The sequence below is a fragment of the Sarcophilus harrisii genome, chromosome 4 (assembly GCF_902635505.1).
Source record: "Sarcophilus harrisii chromosome 4, mSarHar1.11, whole genome shotgun sequence".
In the NCBI taxonomy this organism is placed as follows: Eukaryota; Metazoa; Chordata; class Mammalia; order Dasyuromorphia; family Dasyuridae; genus Sarcophilus; species Sarcophilus harrisii.
Genome location: NC_045429.1, coordinates 343,058,120 through 343,077,567, shown reverse-complemented (window position 1 = coordinate 343,077,567; position 19,448 = coordinate 343,058,120).

The window sequence follows — 19,448 nt, the reverse complement described above, 5'->3', positions numbered from 1 at the left end:
AGTCTCCATAAATACTCAGAAAATTATATTTATTATATATTATATTGAATAGTTCATAGAAAATATCTCTCCTCAGCTGTAAATGTAAACTAACTCAGCAGTACAACAATTTATGACTGCTCTGAAGGATTTATAAGGAAAAATTCTATCCAGATACAGAGAAGGAACTGATTGGATCTGAATACAGACTGAAGTATACTTTCTCTCCCTTCCTCCTTCCCTTCCCCTTTATTTGCAATTGTTTTGAGACTAAGTGATTTGCCTGAGGTCACTTTTTAAGATTACAAACTAGACTTGGCTTCTTGTCTCAAAGAAATTTAGTATGCCATACTGATACTCAATCCTTCCGAATTTGTTTTTTTTCTATTGCTGTTTGTCTTGTTTGGTTTTTGAGAATGGATTTATTTCATCATACTAGAACTGCACCTGACATGGAAAGTTCCAAATGAACGCAATGATGTGAGATCTTTCAATCTCACATTGTGAGTTGTGAAAATAGAGTAAGGATTCATCTACTTCAGAGTTTGAGTAGGCCTGAAGGATTTTGAAGATTGAGTCATGGACATTCTTAAGTCCCCTTTCAGGTATCCTCCCATGACATCATTTTCTCCCTATTTCAGCCATATATGGGCAACAATGTACTTATTAGTAAAGTTCAATTTCTTGGGTAGTTCCCTCGTTTAGAATGTAAGATCCTCAGCCAGTGAAAATGGTGGAAGGGGGTATTTCTGTTAGGGATTAAGAGTGTTAACCCTGTCCCAGAAGGTGCTTCCTCCCTTTGATTGTCTGCTGGATGTGGGACCCCTGATTCCTGTGAGAACATTTAATAAACTTTGTTTTGGTTCTAGAGATCTCGCTGGCTTTTTTTATTAAATGATGATCCCTCACCATTTCTGAACCACACATAATTCTACTACTATGGAATATAACAGATTTTGACCTTCTTTTGTAGTTGATTATTTGTTTTTTTTTTTTCTTGAAGTGGCTCATTATTTCTTAGGTAACCTAGTGACCTTCTACTTCCACTTCCACTAGAGTGAAAACTCTAGAACAATTTAGCCAACTACAGCTCAGAACTTTAATCTCAAATAACCCACTAGCCTTGGTCTTTCTGTTGAAAGTTTATCCATAACTCCAAACTCAAAAGTATCTTTTAAGAAGGAAACAAGTTTATGAATAACAGTGAAAAAAAATGAAACAAAAAGAAGTGAAATTGATTTGATAATGGTGTTATCTTTTTTAGAGGACTTCCAGCTTTATTTGTAGGGATATTTAGAAGCTATTAACTTGAAAATATCACTTCAAAGAACTGAATAAATGTTTTCTCATTACATTGCCTTCATAATGATAGGTATTTTAAATAAAAAAGATAATATATGAAAATAAGTTGAATGCAATTCATCCTTCTTTTCCAGATCTAAGGCATTCATTTTCCTCATGTCAAAATTGATGCATTGTTACAGACTTAGAATATATCCCATTCCAAGCTACAATCATTTAATTCCACTCAGGATAAGAGAGGAATGAGATTATATTAAACAAAAATTTTCAATATCTCTATTTTTTAATGAATATTTTGAATACTTAGGGTTCTAATCTCTTTACATTAATTGGGTTAGACAAAAGAGGCCAAGCTCTCTAGAAGTCACTTTAGATAATGGTTTTCAAAAATTATTTTTACTCTGCAATTAGTAAAACTTAACTTTTTTATTGATAACAATTTATATAATAGTGCTTCATGCAGAAATATCAAAATGTTTAATTCTCCAAGAAAAATATTTATTAGGAATTTACCTTTTAAGGGTTTGTTGTTTTGCATTTTAATCTTTTTTTTTTAAGTTTTACTTCTCTGACTATCTTGAAATTACTTTAATTCAATAAATATTTATAAAATATCTCCTTTTAAAAAGACTATTCTGGATATTTGGGAAACAAAGAAAATTAAGAATCTTTTTTAAAGAGATTATGCTTTTCTTTTAAAATTATATCTTTCTGTGGATTTTAACTTGGATTCCCTATTAAAAACATCAACCTACTGGTAAATTATTTGTTTTTACACAGAAAACTCATTATAACAGCCAATGATTTATCAATCAAAAAAGTCTTAAGCTTCTATTATTTGACAGAAGTGCTGATAATCTTTAAAAATGTGTGTGTGTTTGTGGGTATGTATGTGTATATAAATCAGAATTCAATTGAATAACATTTTATGATTCAAGGAATGCTTTCTTTTTCTGCCATCTGGTTTCAGAAAATGAACAGTATTTTATGTTTTCTTCTGGAAGAAGGATTTGGACAGAGACAGTGTGACAGAGAGAGAATTGGAAATAACCAATATTTTAAGGAGTTCTCTTCTGGAAGAAGGATCTGAACAAAGAAAGAGGGGAAGAGAGACAAAGAAAGAGAGACAGAGACTAGGAAGCAACTGATATTTTAAGCATTTGGTGCATTTGACATATAGCTACTCTTTATTTTGTTTCACTGAGTACTTAAGAATTTCTCTTTAGGTAAAATGATGTCTCTCAGTTGAACTGAGATATTTTATTCCTAGTGGGGAAGCTAATTCACTGTTCGTTGTCTGATATATCTAATCTATATGATTTCTAATTTGGTTCTTATTGCCTTGGCTAAAAAGATTTATTTGCTATTCTATATTTATGATGGTTTTTGTGCAACTAGCATGTGGTACAAATGTGTCAAAATATCAGATCTAGCTTGGTTTAACAGATGGCTATCAGAAAAAAGGCTGGAACCTAAAATCATTTCTCCCATACTAAGTGTATTTATGGTGTAGAGAAGTATCTGCATATAGATAAAATTCTGGAAGGGAATCCCCCCTCCCTCACCGTAGAAGAACAAAGAAGTCAGACTATTGGCCTTTTTCCTGATCTTTATCAGATAGTGGGGGGAATTCCAGATATATGTAAAGCATTTGATATAGTGCCAGGTAAATAATAATTGCTATGTAAATGCTATCGATTATTGTAATTGTGATTATAATAATTATTTTTTTGTAATTATGGTATGGTAATTACTATTGTTTTGTTATTTTATTAAATTGTATATATTTCAATGTAGATATGCAGTTATCTATTATGGTATAATTATGTAAGAAAATGATAGTCCAAAGAAGGGAAAGGGACCTGTATGTGCCAAAATGTTTATGGCAGTTCTGTTTGTGGTGGCTAGAAACTGGAAAATGAATGGATGCCCATCAATTGGAGAATGGTTGGGTAAATTGTGCTATATGAATACTATGGAATATTATTGTTTGGTAAGAAATGACCAGCAAGATGAACAAAGAGAGTCTTAGAAAGACTTACATGAACTGATGCTGAGTGAAATGAGCAGAACCAGGAGATCATTATACACAGCAATAACAATACTGTATGAGGATGTATTCTGATGGAAGTGAATATCTTTGACAAAGAAAAGATCCAATTCAGTTCCAATTGATCAATGATGGACAGAATCAACTACACCCAGAGAAGGAATACTGGGAAATGAATGTGAATTGTTTGCATTTTTGTTTTTCTTCCCAGGTTTTTACTTTCTGAATCCAATTCTTCCTGTGCAACAAGAGAACTATTTAGTTCTGCACACATATATGGTATGTAAGATATACTATAACATATTTAACATGTATAAGACTGCCTGCCATCTAGGGGAGGGAGTGGAGAGAGGGAAGGGAAAAGTCAGAATAGAAGTGAGTGCAAGGGATAATGTTGTAAAAAAATTACCCATGCATATGTACTATCAATAAAAAGTTATAAAAAAAAAAAGAGAGGAAAAAAAAAAGAAAATGATAGTCCACTATAGAAAATGATGAAAGGAATACTTTTCTTCCTTCTTTCCTTCCTTCCTTTCTTTCCTCTCTTCCTCCTTTCTTCTATCTATCCTCCTTTCTTCTTTTTGTCTCTTCTTTCTTTCTCTCTTTTTTCTTTCATTTTTCTGAAACTCACTAGATTTACTTTTTCTTTCTTCATTTTAATATTTTGTTTACCCCCCAATTATATGTAAAAACAATCTTTAAAATTTTGAATTTTATGTTACCTGCCTTCTTCCCTTTTTACTCCCTTCAACTTAACTCAATTCAGCTCAACAGGTTATGTATGTTCAGGTATGCGATACATATATTTATTATAGTCAATTATAAAGAAAGCAGAAATATTCCCACACAGAAAAATAAATTCAAGGAAATAATAAAAACATAAATAATAATAATAATTATTGTGCTTATTCAGACTCCCTTTGTTCTTTTTCTGAAGGTAGATAATATTTTGCATCATAAGTCCTTTACAATTATCTTGGATTATTGTATTGTTGAGAATAACTAACTCATTCATTGTTAATCATTTTACAATATTGCTGTTACCAGTCACTTTTCTTTGCAGCAATTCATGTTAGTCCATCCAGGTTTTTTCTGAGTTTATCCTGCTCATCAAAATTTATATTGTAATGAATATTATTATATTAAGACGAATAATTTCAGAGAAAGCTAGAAAGATTATTACAAATAATATCAAGTGAAGTAAGCACAAACATAACAATTATTATCCTAGCAACAACATAGTAAAGAGGAAAAAAAAAACTTTGGACTACTTAAAAACACATTAATAGAATTATAAGAACATATAATAGAATTTACAAAAATGCCCACTTCCTCACAGAGATGATATGGGCTCAAGGTATAAAAAGTGACAAAAATCTAGATACAGTAATATAAATTCAGAATATTTGGTCATTTATTTTTGTTTGACTAATATTTTTGTGAGTTTTCTTTTTTGTTTTTGTTTTTAAATTTGATGGGAGTGAAAGGTGGGAGTAGGGAGTTATTAATAGTATTGTTCAAAAGAAAAAAGAGAAGATAAAAAATTAGAGCGTGGCAGATAATCAGGACAACTTTGAAACTCATCTTTTGAAATTATTACATTGTTAAAATGAAAGCCGACTCTAAACAATAGAAAGTGAAGGATTTATTCTAAGTTCCTTTTTTTTATCTTCTGTGATTCATATGGAAGTGCTCCTTTTCATATTTGTGAAAATCTGAATAAAAATAAACATTAAAAATAAAAGAGAATCAGGCTTGTCTTCTTAGATTTAAATCCCAATTCTAACATATATTGCAATTGTGACCTCAGGTAGAACACTTAACTTTCACAATGTCCCAAACAATTCTCCAAAACTACATTTATAGATATACAGAAAGAGATATGTGAATTACATATATATATATATATATATATATATATACATGCATATGTATAGATTTGTAATTTGTGATTTCATTAGTACAAGGAACTTGCAATGAAGCATTTTTCCACAATGAAGATTACCATCTGTACGTAAATTGGAGGCATGTCAATCTATTGTGGCTAAATTAGTTGTGACATATGATTATTATGGAGGACTATTATACTATAAGAAAGGACAGCCTAGCTGATTTTAGAAAAAACATGAAAAGACTTTAATGAAAAAATAAAAAATGAAATGAGCAGAATCAAAAGAATACTGTATACAGTAACAGCAATTTCTTTTGATGAATCACTGTGACTGTTACTCTGAGTGTTATAAATATTAAAAATTAACTATCAAGAACCTATGAAAAAGGTGCTATATACCTCTAGAGAGGGAATTGATAAATAAATATTATGATTTTACATATATTTATGAATCTAAGTCTGATAGTAACCTTCTTTAATGGTGGGTGGGAAGGAAGGGAGAGAAACAGTTTAGCAATTAAAATGTAACAAAATTTAATTTAATTTTTAAAAAAGTGGTTTTGGGAATTTAGAGGAGCCACAAGTAAAACAATACTATTTGGATGGATTGTGGGGGGTATATTTTTTAGAAGGTGAACTCTACAGATGTTTACATATCTGCATATTTTATATAGGTACATGACTTCATTTACATATATTCTCCATGTCTACACGCTTAAATGTATACACACTAGCCATACAAATAATATTATTCTGATTGTGTTAAATTCTGGACTATTGTAGTGCTTTAAATGAAGTTTATCACTGAAGAGTTTATCTTACCATCCCTATGGGAAGAAAATACAAATGGATGAAGACTTGCATTCATATTATATATAAACCTAAATGTATTATGATTTGGCCCCAGGATTATCCATGAGGAGAATTGTCTTTATTCCTTTAGTTATCCCAAGTATCTCCTTGAAAGAAAGACCAAGGGCTTTAATGTCAGTGTTCTTCTGGTGCTGGTATATGGAAGCAATTTTTGAAGCACTACCATCTGTGAAGAACTGACATGAATCACTACAAATGCCAATGGAGAGGTATATTGTGAGCTTAAATGAAATCCAGTATGTTATAAAGAAGAAATCATAAAGGAAAAATAAGGGAAAATATGAAAAAGGGGATTATTAAAGGAAAACAAAAAACATTAAGGATAATCACTGGACAACAATAATACTTTTTTTTTTTTTTTTTCCAGAGGCAATTGGGGTTAAATAACTTGCCCAGAGTCACACATGGGCAGCAACTTTATTTCAATAATCAAGATGTCACAGGAAAGTAAATATATATGTGTGTGTGTGTGTGTGTGTGTGTATGTGTGTGTATGTGTGTGTGTGTGTGTGTGTGTGTAGATATATAGATGAAACTCTTGGTATTAACATGTGAAAGGAAAGAAGCAATCTTGCAAAATGAATAATACATTGAATATGAAGGCAGAAAAACCTGGTTTGTAGACTACATTGGACATTTATTAGCTGTGTGATGATCAGAAAAAAAAAAAAAAAACTTAACCTCTCTTGGTCTTACTTTTCCCATTTTTAAATTTAGCAGTTTGGATTAGACAATCTCTAATTTCCCTCTCAGATCCAAATCTGTGAGCTTGTGATTTACAACCTGAATAAGAATTACACAAAAAGAACAGGTTTGGATTCCTTGAGATCTACAATCTGAATTGATGAAAGGAAGAAACATTGCTAAAATTTCATTCATCTGACCATCAAATCGTATTTCTTTTTTTTCTCCATTAAATCTGTTTTGAGACAATGTGAACTGTCTGCTTCTCAAAATCTTCATTACCCAGTACTATAGATTTCTTAGTTCTTATCTGACAAAAAAAATCTCTCTCTCTTTTTTTCTCTTTCTCTTGCCATACACACACGTCAAAAGACACAATGCATAATACATAGATAATACATAATATATATGAATAAATATATGCATATATTCACAGATATACATATACATACATGTGATATTTTTATCACTTATCAAAAAATAGACCTCCTGAAATTCATGCTCCATCTAGATTTTATAATAATATTACTAAGGCAAAATCTGACTAAACGTTTTAGTTACTTCTTATTAAGTCTAGTATGAAATAAACCATGATCATCTTGGCATTTAAAAATCTCCCCAGTCTGCACCCATATATCTTTTTAGGTCTTAAAAATGTTCCTTAACTAGCGGTGTTTCAACTAAACTAAGTTATTTCTCATTTCTCCCCAAATTACATCCCATATTAGGCTTCCATGACTTTTAAAAGACTATTTTCCATGTCTAAAATGCATTTTATTCTCACCTCTATGTGTTACAATGCCCAGCTTCATTCAAAGTTCAGTTTGCATCCTACATTCTATTGAATCTTTCTATCCCACCCCACCTATTTTTTGGTGTTCAAAAATAACATTCATACACACACACACATACACACACACACACATTCATATAATTCTTTCCCAAGTAGATCAATATCCTTGGCTTCTTTTTTTCCCCTTGATGCCCTGGATCATACCTTAAACATGGTGAATATTTAATAAATGCTTGTTGGGCTGAATTGGATTTATAACCATAAACATCCTATGAATATGAACAATTATTGTTGGGAATATGTAAAAACAACAAATTAATCAAAACAAAAGCAAATAAAAACTCAACTGTTTTAAAAATCTTTGTGTTTATAACAAAATAAGTTATATTTTATATTCCCAGATATTGAGTGAAATCTAAGAAAAAAGACCTTAAAAACTCATATGCATTTATAATCTTTGTTTTCTAAAGCTTTAAGGAATCTCAGTATATAAATTTCCTTTCCTTGACTTCAAAGTAGAATTCCACCTGGCTTTCTAAATTGCTTGGCAGTAAGTAAGGACACTCTGCCAGAAACTAATGGCAGAGTATTTTCATCCAGCCATGCCAGTGAAATCCATTAAGAAGAGCACAGATTGAACATTTAAAAATTAAGAAAAGCAAAACACTTAATTTATACCTGTGAGAAAATTGTTTATTACAAAAGTCATGGATTTGGAAATTGTTGAGAGATGGAGGAGAGTGTTTCAATGTATCTTCCATAATGAAGAAGTAATTACAGATGAAAATATTGGGAAAAGCAAAAACAAATAATCAGAAGAGTGGAATTCATGTTCTTGCTGTTCTACCTAATAACTTGGTGACTTGGCACAAATTACTAAATCTTTCCAAACTTCTATTCTCTCACTTTTAAAATGAGTGTGAGATGGAGTGATAATACTCATTCTATTTATCTCACAGAGAACAAAAGTGAAGGTTCAGGGGGAACAAATTAAATCCTTGACAAAAACGTAAAGTCGCAGAAAAATGTCTGGTATGGCAGAGGAACAAGAAGTCATGTTGTTGTTTTTAAGCAAATCTAAGAAAGTATAGGACCTCATGACATGAATGGAGACATTATTCAACTTTCTGGGAATTTGTCCTATGGAGAATAAGTAAGGATTCTTTCATTGGCCCCTCAGAAGAAATGTAAGAAACAATTGATTGAGGGAATTGAAAAGGAGATTTTTATTTGAATTTTTTTAAAAAAATGCAAATTCTAAAATTTAGCAAGTCCAAAAATAGAATAATTGTTTGTTTGTTTGTTTTTCAATTAGGTATAAGTTTCTATCAATGGAAGTATTGAAGGAATTGTTCAATGAATGGTTTCTTGTTTTGGATCATGTAGGAAAAATTTATGATTGGAATAAGAAATCAACAAGATAGCCTTTGAGGTCACTTCCAGATCTCACTCTTGATTATAATTAATTCAATAAGCAAGCACAAGATCCTGTACTGACCTCTATAGATATGAAACGATCATATATATGTACCTGTCTCAGTGACTTTAAATTCTGATTGTATTTTTGTGACAATATAAAATATAAGTAAGTTTTTACCAGTATTGTCATCATTATTTTTTATCATTCAATATTTCTACAATTCATGATTTCATCAACATAAATAATTTGCTGTCACAAATCATATCCTCACTATACTTTCAAATATGTTATGTCTTGCATTATTTTATCTGAAATAATTTAACACTTAGTCCCAAAACCCCTGCGATAAAAGTTCACAAATCATATCCTCACTATAATTTATAATATGTTATTTCGAGTTATTTTGTCTGAAATAATTTAACACTTAGTCCCAAAACCCCTATGATAAAAGTTCACAGTGGGTCTTCAGTGGTGGATTTTAAGGCCCAATAGATATAATTATAAATGCTAAATTTATGGAATTAAAAAAAGAAATTGAATAAATAAAACTGCAACCCTTTGACCCAGCAGTGTTTCTACTGGGTTTATCCAAAGAGATCATAAATGAAGAAAAGCAACCCACAGGTCCAAAATTGTTTGTGGCAGCCCTCTTTATAGTGGCAAGAGAGCGGAAACTGAGTGGATATTCATTAGTTGGAGAATGGCTGAATAAGTCATGGTGTATGAATGTTATAGAACATTATTGTTCTATAAAAAAATGATCAAAAGGATGATTTCAGAGAGAACTGGAGAGACTTACATGAGTGATGCTAAGTGAAATGAGGAGATCATTGTAAAGAGCAACAAGATTATATGATGACCAATTCTAATGGACATGAATCTTTTCAACAATGAGATGATTGAGGCCAGTTCCAATGATCTTGTGATGAAGACAGCCCCATCTACACCCAGAAAGAGGATAGTGAGAATTGAGTGTGGATCACAACATGGCATTTTCACACTTTTTGTTGTTGTTTTCTTGAATTTTATTTTCTTTCTCATTCATTTTTCCCCTTTTTATCTAATTTTTCTTGTGAAGCAAGATAATTGTATAAATATATATACATATATTGGACTTGACATTTTTTAACATGTTTAATATATATTGTATTACTTGTTATCTAGGAAAGAGGGTGGGGGGAAGAGAGCAATTTGGACCATAACGTTTTGCAAGAGTCAATTTTGAAAAATTATCAGTGTATATGTTTTGAAAATAAAAAAGCTTTAATAATAATAATAATAATAATAAATGCACATATAAGTCCTAGGCAGCAGAAATCTCTGATGGATCCATCATCTTCCTAGAAAATTTTATTAGTTTTTTTATTAGTAAAGGCAGTATTGGCTAAAACCATTGCTCTGGCTCAATAATATTGCAGACAGGAAAGAGGACAAGGCTAAAAGATTCTATCTTGTATCCCTCCCTACAGAGATTCCTCATATACCTCCTACTAATTTAATGCTTTCTTATAGTAATTTTCTCTATCCTAACAAAATACACCTCAAGTAAACCTTAGTTTTTACCTCCTTAAGATGACGGAGTTGAACAATTCCTTGTTGAGAAAATCTCAAGTTAAGACTTGATTTTTAAATGGGATTCAATTAAATGGAATGAGAAATAATTATGATAGTTAGGATAAACTCAGAAGAAATGAATAGATGATGCAAAAAAACGTGATTACACTCAATGCTAGGAAAATGTTAATGTTCTAGTAATTAAAGCAATCCAAAATCAGAGGACAGCAGTCATTACTCCCGCATTAAAGATCTCTGACAAAAGAGGATACATTTTGGAACTGGTTGGCACTGAACAGATACTGACACAAAATTCTGGGATTGTGGTCTATAAGAAGAGTACTAAATATGGATCAGGAGATCAAAGTCCAAATATCTGCCTCTGATATTTATTGACTCTATGACCTGTCATTGTTATTTCTCTTCCTGAGCTTTAGTGTGTTTCTTTGTGAAATAGAAGATAGGGAGTATAATTATTTTCTACAGGTTGATTATGAGGAAAGTCCTTTTTAAACTAAAAAAAAAAAACTTTGACTAGTCTTTCAGTGAATTTCTCTTTTGACATTTTTTAACAGTATGAAAATTGATGTTGGACTCCTTGGCCATTCCCAAAAGACCAAGGAAAGTTCAGAGAAACATAAAACTAGGTTGATCACAAAGTGATAAATTATTCAGCTACTCAAAAAAAAAAAAAAAGAAAAAAAAAGAAAAGAAAAAGCAAAAAGAAACCACTAAGACAGAGAAGATAGAGAGACACTACTGCTAATATAATACCCTTCTCTTAAGTGGACTGGTCTGTTTCCTGTAACAATTAATGATAATGAATAATGTATATAGGAGATCTCTTCTCAGGGCAAAAACAAACAAACAAACAAACAAACTTTAAGGACCTAACAATTGGGGGAAAGCCCAATAAAGTGTGGTATGTGATTATGATGGAATATTATTGTTCTATTGGAAATTTTAAGCAAGATGCTCTCAGAAAAAAATAAACCTAGGAAGTCCTTCCTAAACCCAAGCAAAGTGAAATATAATGTATACAAGTGAATAACAATGTTCTGGGATAACCAGTTGTAAATGAATTCTCAGCAGAATAATGATGCATGACTACTTTGAAGAAATTACAATGAAAAATCTTATTCCTATCCAGAGAAGGAACTGAATGTGTTGGAATACAGATTGAAACATTCTCTCTTCCTCTTTCTATCTCTTTTTTAAAAAACTTTATATATTTTGAAAGTTTTTATTTTCATTCTATGTTTTCTTTCACATAACTTATGGAAATGTTTTGCAAAATTTCTCCTTTTTATTAAAGGTTTTTATTTTCAATACATATGCATGGATAATTCTTCAACATTAATCCTTGTAAAACCTTGTATTACAAATTTTCCCTCCATTTTCTTACCTCCTCCCTTAGATGGAAAGTAGTTCAATATATGTTAAACATGATAGAAATATATGTTAAATCCAACATAAGCATACATAATTATACAATCTTTCTGTACAAGAAAAATCAAATCAAACCAGAAAAAATGAGAAAGAAAATAAAATGTAAGCAAAGAACAACAAAAAGAGTGAAAATGCTATGTTGTGAACCACACTTAATTTACATAGTCCTCTCTCAGGATGTAGATGGCTCTCATCATCACAAGATCATCTCATTGTTGAAAAGAGCCACATCCATCAGGATTGAACATCATATAATCTTGTTGTTGCCATGTATAATAATAATCTCCTGGTTCTGCTCATTTTACTTAGCATCAGTTTATATAAGTCTTTCCAGGCCTCTCTGAAGTCATCCTGATGATCATTTCTGATGGAAAAATAATATTCTATGACATTCATATACTATAACTTATTCAGTCATTCTTCAACTGAGGGGCATCCACTCAGTTTCCACTCTCTTGCCACTACAAAGAGGGCTGCCACAAACATTTTTGCACATGTGGAGCCTTTTCCTCATAGAAACAATGCTGGATCAAAGGTTATGCACAGTTCGATAATTTTGGAGGCATAGTTGCAAATTGCTCTCCAGAATGGTTGGGTCCATTCACAATTGTTTTTATTAAAGCTTTTTATTTTTCAAAACATATGGATGGACAATTCATCATTAGGCCTTGCAAAATCCTGTGTCCAATTTTCCCCTTTCCCCCACTGCCTTCCCTAGATGGCAAGTAATCCAATATATGATAAACATGGTAGAAATATGTTAAATTCCATATATACATACATATATGTACATATTTACACAATTGTTGCTACACAAGAAAAAAAAAGAGAAGCAAAACAAAATGCAAGTAAATAACAAAAAGAGTGAAAATTCTATGTTGTGAATCACACTCAGTTCCCACAGTCTTTTCTCTGGGTGTAAATGGCTCTTTTCATCACTGAACTTTTGGGACTGGTTTGAATCATCTCACTGTTGAAGAGAGTCATGTCCATCAGAATTGATCATTGTATAATCTTGTTGCTGAAGTGTATAATAATCTTGTAGTTCTGCTCATTTCACTTAGCATTAGTTCATGTAAGTCTCTCCAGGCTTTGCTGAAATCAACCTGCTGGTTGTTTCTTACAGAACAATAATATCCCATAACATTCATATACCATAATTATTCACCCATTCTCCAACTGATAGACATCCATTCAGTTTCCAGTTTCTTGCCACTACAAAAATGGCTGCGACAAATATTTTTGCACATGTGGGTCCCTTTCCATCCTTGAAGATTTCCGCAGGATATAAGCCAAGTAAAAATGCTGCTGGATCAAAGGGTATACATAGTTTCATAACTTTTAGTTCATAGTTCCAAATTGCTCTCCAGAATGGTTAGATTCATTCACAGCTTCATCAACAATGTATCAGTGTTCCAAATTTCCCACATCTCCTCCAACATTCATCATTATCTTTTCCTGTCATTTTGGCCAATATGAGAAGTGTGTAGGGTATCTCAGAGTTGTCTTAATTTGCATTTCTCTCATCAATAGTGATTTAGAGCACCTTTTCATATGACTAGAAATGGTTTCAGTTTCTTCTTCTGAAAATCGTCTGTTCATATCCTTTGACCATTTATCAGTTGGAGAAGACTTGAATTCTTACAAATTTGAGTCAGTTCTCTATATATTTTAGAAATGAGGCCTTTATCAGAACCTATGAAGGTGAAAATGTTTTCCCAATTTATTGCTTCCCTTCTAATCTTGTCCACATTAGTTTTGTTTGTACAAAAACTTTTCAACTTAACATAATCAAAATTATCTATTTTGTGATCAATAGTGGGAAATAGTGGGGAAAAAAATTGAGTAATTTTTAAGTGATTAGAAAATGATTATGACTATTAAAAGTTTAAGCCACAGTTGAGGTTGAGTTCTAAGTAGAATTTTAAGAAACTAGTCTAAAAAATCACAATCATGGAAAAGAGAATACATAGTGTAGTGACCTGAATAGTATATAATGTTTATTTTTCATCATGGGAAAGTGGCAGTGATCTGTGTTTTAACTATAGGGTAATCTTTTTTTCTTGAGGAAAAATTGAAGGGGTCAAAGAATCTCCTTCTATTTTTCAGCTTGCTAGAAAGAATTATAGCTTGCCAAAGGGTAGAATAAGGGAGAATTTCATTGAAAAGGACAGGGGGAAAGATCTGGAGTTGTACCAGGAAGACAATAGTAATCAGGATTATAAAAAAAAATCGAAGAGTGTTGCATGGGAAAGAAAGGAAGAAAAATGGACAGCTATGCAATTGTTTCTAATCATATTTGAGGTTATCGCTAAAAAGTTTAGTTCAATATACTTAGGAAGAAGAAATTCCTTGTCTGCAGAAGAATAATATAATAGAACCACTATAGAAGCTATCAAAGAAGAAATGTTCCCCTAAGGGTCAAAAGAAGAAGGGAAGAATAGTAGTCTTGATTATTCCTTACTCAGGTGTATTGAGACAGATATTTATCAAACTGATAAGAGGTCTGTTGGCATCCTGGGGCATATATACAAGTAATAACAGAGAACTTTCCAAGAATGAACAAAAGGAATGACAACTAACACTTTTGTAGGTAATTTGTGAGGTTACAAATAACATGACTAGAAGAAATGTAAATATTGCCAATAATTATAAAGTTCTGCAAAAGATAAGGAAGGTTGTTAAGGATTAGATTGTATTTACCACACTGTATTTATATTTACCACTTAAAGCAAGGGAGGTAGACTGGAAAAATATAATTAATTTGGAAAGCTAACAGCTAGATAATGAGATAGTATCTGAGAATAAGATTTGTATTTCCAGATTCTGCCTACCGAACAGAGCTAAAGGATTCATAGCTTTAAAATAAAATGATTGAGTAGATATAAAATTGATTTCATGTAACCTTAAAATTATATATTATAAACATTCATCCCAAAATGAAAAATAGGAGAAATATTTGGGAATTCACAGGAGAAAAATAATTCAAGAAAAGAGATAGTAGTAATGGCCCCAAATAAATTTCCAAAGTTGAGGTTACAAACAAAAGAAACTGGAAGTACTAACAAAAGGGGACAAATTTGACTTCCCAGTTGTCACTAAAACTTGGTAAACTGAAACTTATGTCTATATCTAGGTATACCTTGTTCAAAAGAAAAAGTATATAGGTAAAAGAGTAAGTGGCATTATGTAGTATTTTAAAATGGTATAAATATAGGATAAACTCTAGAAACCAGAGACTTGAAAATAGGATGGAGTGTAGTAAAGATCATAGAAAGGAAAACAGAATTTTTTTTCCACTGAAGTATATTATGACCACCTGGAAAGAAAGAGAAAATAAATGGAAACAGGGAGAAACTTATCACAAGGGTTGCCACAAAGGCATATTCTATTAGTGATGGAAGACTTTAATTATCTAGAGAGCTGCTTGAGCTATCTCTTTATGTGAAAAGTGGAGCACCTAATAACTCTATGATTTGGATCTGTGATAATTTCATCCTTTAAAATACAGAAGAATCAATAGGGAAAACTGTCAGAGATCTTCATTAACAGAGAGGAATTGTTAACAATGTAGGGCCATACCCCTAGATTTTGAGTAGCATATTTCAAAAGACCAGAAGAAAGATAAATATATTTCAGGAGTAAAATTCTTTTTGGGAATTGCTCCCACTCCTGTAGGGCAATAAAAAATGAACACATATCAAGCTAATTACAACCATTATTACAATGTACCAGTGATGAAACTTGTTACTTCTGATAGAAGTGAGAGAATCAAGTTACAGAATAATTTTTGAACATGATCATGAACATGAATGTGATGAATAAGGGGATTTTCTTTATTTAACATGTTTATTTGGCACAAGGTTTTTTTTATTATTATTTATTAATGAGAGGTAGGGAAATAAGGAAAAGAAAATAAAAGTCTCATCGTTACAAATGAATTAGCTTAATTTAAAATGAGTAAGAGCAATTAAATTGCACTTACGAGGAATCCCTTATAGTGTACCTCCCTAGGGAAGAGCTATGGGTAGTCCCCAAGTTTTCTAGTCCTTTTATGTCTATTAACAATGCCAAAATAAGGCTCAATAGAGTTCACTTTCCTTACTTTTGTTTTTATATATTTGTGTTTTACAGATTACTTGCATATAAGATCATTTTGTGAAATATCTGAAATTAAGTCTTTTTTTAATTAAACTCAATAAATCATTTTCATTCTCAACTCTATTTTCTTCTCTGATTTATTCTACCACTAACAGAATAGTCCAAACTTCACCTAGATTGTACACCTTCTTTATCTTCACCTAATAAAATCATTCTACTTCTTAAGATCCAGGTTTAATGACTCTTTATGAAGCTACCCCCAATTCTCTTCACTCAAAGAATTCTTTTCCTCATTAAATTTCTCTAGAACACTTTAACTGCAACTTTATGTTGCCCCAATACACATTACCCAGTATGATGTTTATTTTTTATCCAATCCTCTCCTCCTTCTTTTCAGTTTATTAACTCCTTGCTGTTAGAGTTTGTGTAACCTCCCCCATTCCATTATTTTGTCTTTTCCAGCACTGAATATAACATGGATACTTAATGGTTTTTTAATGCAAAAACAGCAGACCTGAGGTGTTTTTGACACTCCTACATACAAATTAAGAAGTAATTTAGATATATTCACTACTCTGGCATCACATTTGCCTTAATAAGATATAGCTAATGGTGTTCTTTCATTCAGATTTTGTGATCTGCCAAGAGAAATGATATATGGGAATCCTAAAAAATTAGATTCTTTTTTTGTTATCACATTAAATGTAATTAAGTTTCTTCACTTTAAATTATTCTTACATATGGAATATTCTATTTTTTGAAGAACGGCATTTTTATTGGTATTAGAATCCGGAAACAAGTGTCCAGTAACTGGATTTCAATGGGAACATGTCTTTTAACTTACAAAGATGATATCGTTACAATATTCTATTTTCTGCTAAAACAAAAGTTAGATAGAGTTTTTTTATCTTTCCAATATCTGACAAGTTAAATCTCAAATGATAAGAATAAAGAATAAATGTAGTAGCCAAATGCATTCAAATTTACATTACATATTTGAATTATAATTGAATATGCAATAGAAGCTATAATTATGTACAAATATGGTAAATGGTTCTAGCCCAATAGAAAATGTAATACAAATACACATAATATGATCATTTCACTGGCTTCACTATTCCTACTAATTAGGGCCTAATTTCTTCACTTTTGTAAAACAATCAAACAAATAAACAACAACAAAAGCCTCCTGTGATTTTTAAATCTTTTTCCCAAAATTAAGCTTTCTATTTTAAAAAAAAATATTCAGTTTAATCTGCACTAACCTTTTTATTCCACAAGTGAACATTAGGTTTTTGGCTTAAATTGCAAATATCCTTAGAAGAAATAAGATCAAAGCAAGTTATTTTCATTCAAGTTTAAATGATTAGTATCAGATTTATTGTAGATTATTGTATTAACTAGTGAGTTCAAAAAGGAGACAGGAAAAGACCTTTGCCTAAATTATAGCAAGAATGGGATATTATGACAAATTTAATTACCTACCTGATTTTGTATTTATTCTCTAAATGCTTAAATATGCACATGTAATCTTCCCCATAGAATGCAAGCTCCTTCAGCACATGAATTATTCCATTCATACTTTTTGAATCCCTAACACCTACCACAGTGTTATATACATAGTGGGTACTTAATAAGTGTTTATTGATTGTCTTCATTTATAAAAATGTAAACTGATAAAGAGGAACATGGTAGTTCCAAAGAAAAAGACTGTCATTTTTAAACTGATAAATACAAGAAAATGTAGGAGGGAGCAAAATATATTATACCAATGCACTTAATAAAGATTAGTTATATTTCTCTAGTCCATTTTCAAAAACTCTATTTGTGTCACATTTTCATTTTGAGCACCACAGAGATACAGCTGAAATATCATGTTCCCGGGGGGAAGTGAAGCTTGGAGTCTTCAAAAGCTTTAAGTTTTCTTTTTCCTTCAGTGCTTTCATAGATTTATGCTCTTGAAAAATCTGCCTTATTCAAATTAATTAATTTGATTCTTTCCAATTGAACTGATGTTGGCTGTTGAAAGCAAAGAAAGATATTTGAAAAAAAGAAAAAAAATCTGCTGATAGTGATTTGCACAGGGATTTACTGCATTATTCTGACAATCTTTAATATTGAAATTTTATGGTCAAAGTCCTTTCTTTTCCTAGAGGCATTGAAAAGAAGTCCTACAAGCAGAAGGATAGACAATAGACTGAGTTACAATTATACTACCACTTATATTCTCATTATTTTGCAAGCAGCAGTAAGAATGCCCTCAGCCTATCTTAAAGTGCTTATTGGCAATATTTGATTATTTAGTTTTCTCTGGGTAACAGATCCCTTCAGGGTCAAATTTGCATAATGACACAAGTTTGGTCCTGCATATTATCTGTGATTCAGTCTATGGCAGGCCATGAGATGGCAGTATGTTCTTAGCTAGCCAGAGACAGAGAAATAAGACATATGTGGAAAGAAACTGCTGGGCCTATGATAACGTCATTCATTGGTTTCTCTCCTAAAACAAGAAGCAGACACTTGGCCAACTTAAGCAGAGTATATGACCGATATTATTGAGAGAGATAAAGAATTATTTTTTTTTGTTTGTTATCTGCTTTATTTAAATGACTCCATTTTAAGATAGGATCTTCATTTTGTCTTTATTGATCCCTTTCCTTCTTAGATGGATGTCTGCAATTCCCATGCCCACAGTGAAGTAGTTTCAAATAACCAAATTAGCAATGAATTAAACCATTGGAAAATGTGTCTCAACTCTCTCCTTCAACTTTTGACTTTTTTTGACCATGGAGGAAGAAAACCTCCAAAATGATGTTGATGAGATGATGATGATGATAAATGAATCCTATAATGATTCTCCCTGGAGAATATGTTCCCCTACAATATTAAAATGGCACTGAGCCAATCTAGAATATTTATGCGGCTCTTAATATATTGATCAAGGAAAAGTGGTTTGACTAGGTGTCAGAAAATAGAGACCTACTCTGAACTTGTGTCATTAACCAGTTTTGAGATGCTACTAAATTAATGTAAATTCTCATCACTCACCTTCTTTCTAACTGAGATATCTCCCCTTCAATTTGTTTCTTATACAAGTGCCAGGATAATACTCTATGTACAGATGCAAGCAGATGTAAATGTAAATCTCTACTGGGCTCACAAATATTTGATGCCTATCTACTCCTGAAAAAAGCACAATTACTTTTCCTAAAACTCAAGGCCCTTTGCCTGGCAGCTGAGATCCTGCACACAACACAACCTGCTATGCTCTAAGCTAAACTGTATTAGAATAGCTCAAAGAATCTTTCTCTAATTATTTCTTTCCCCCAGATTTTGACTATTTCCTATGTGA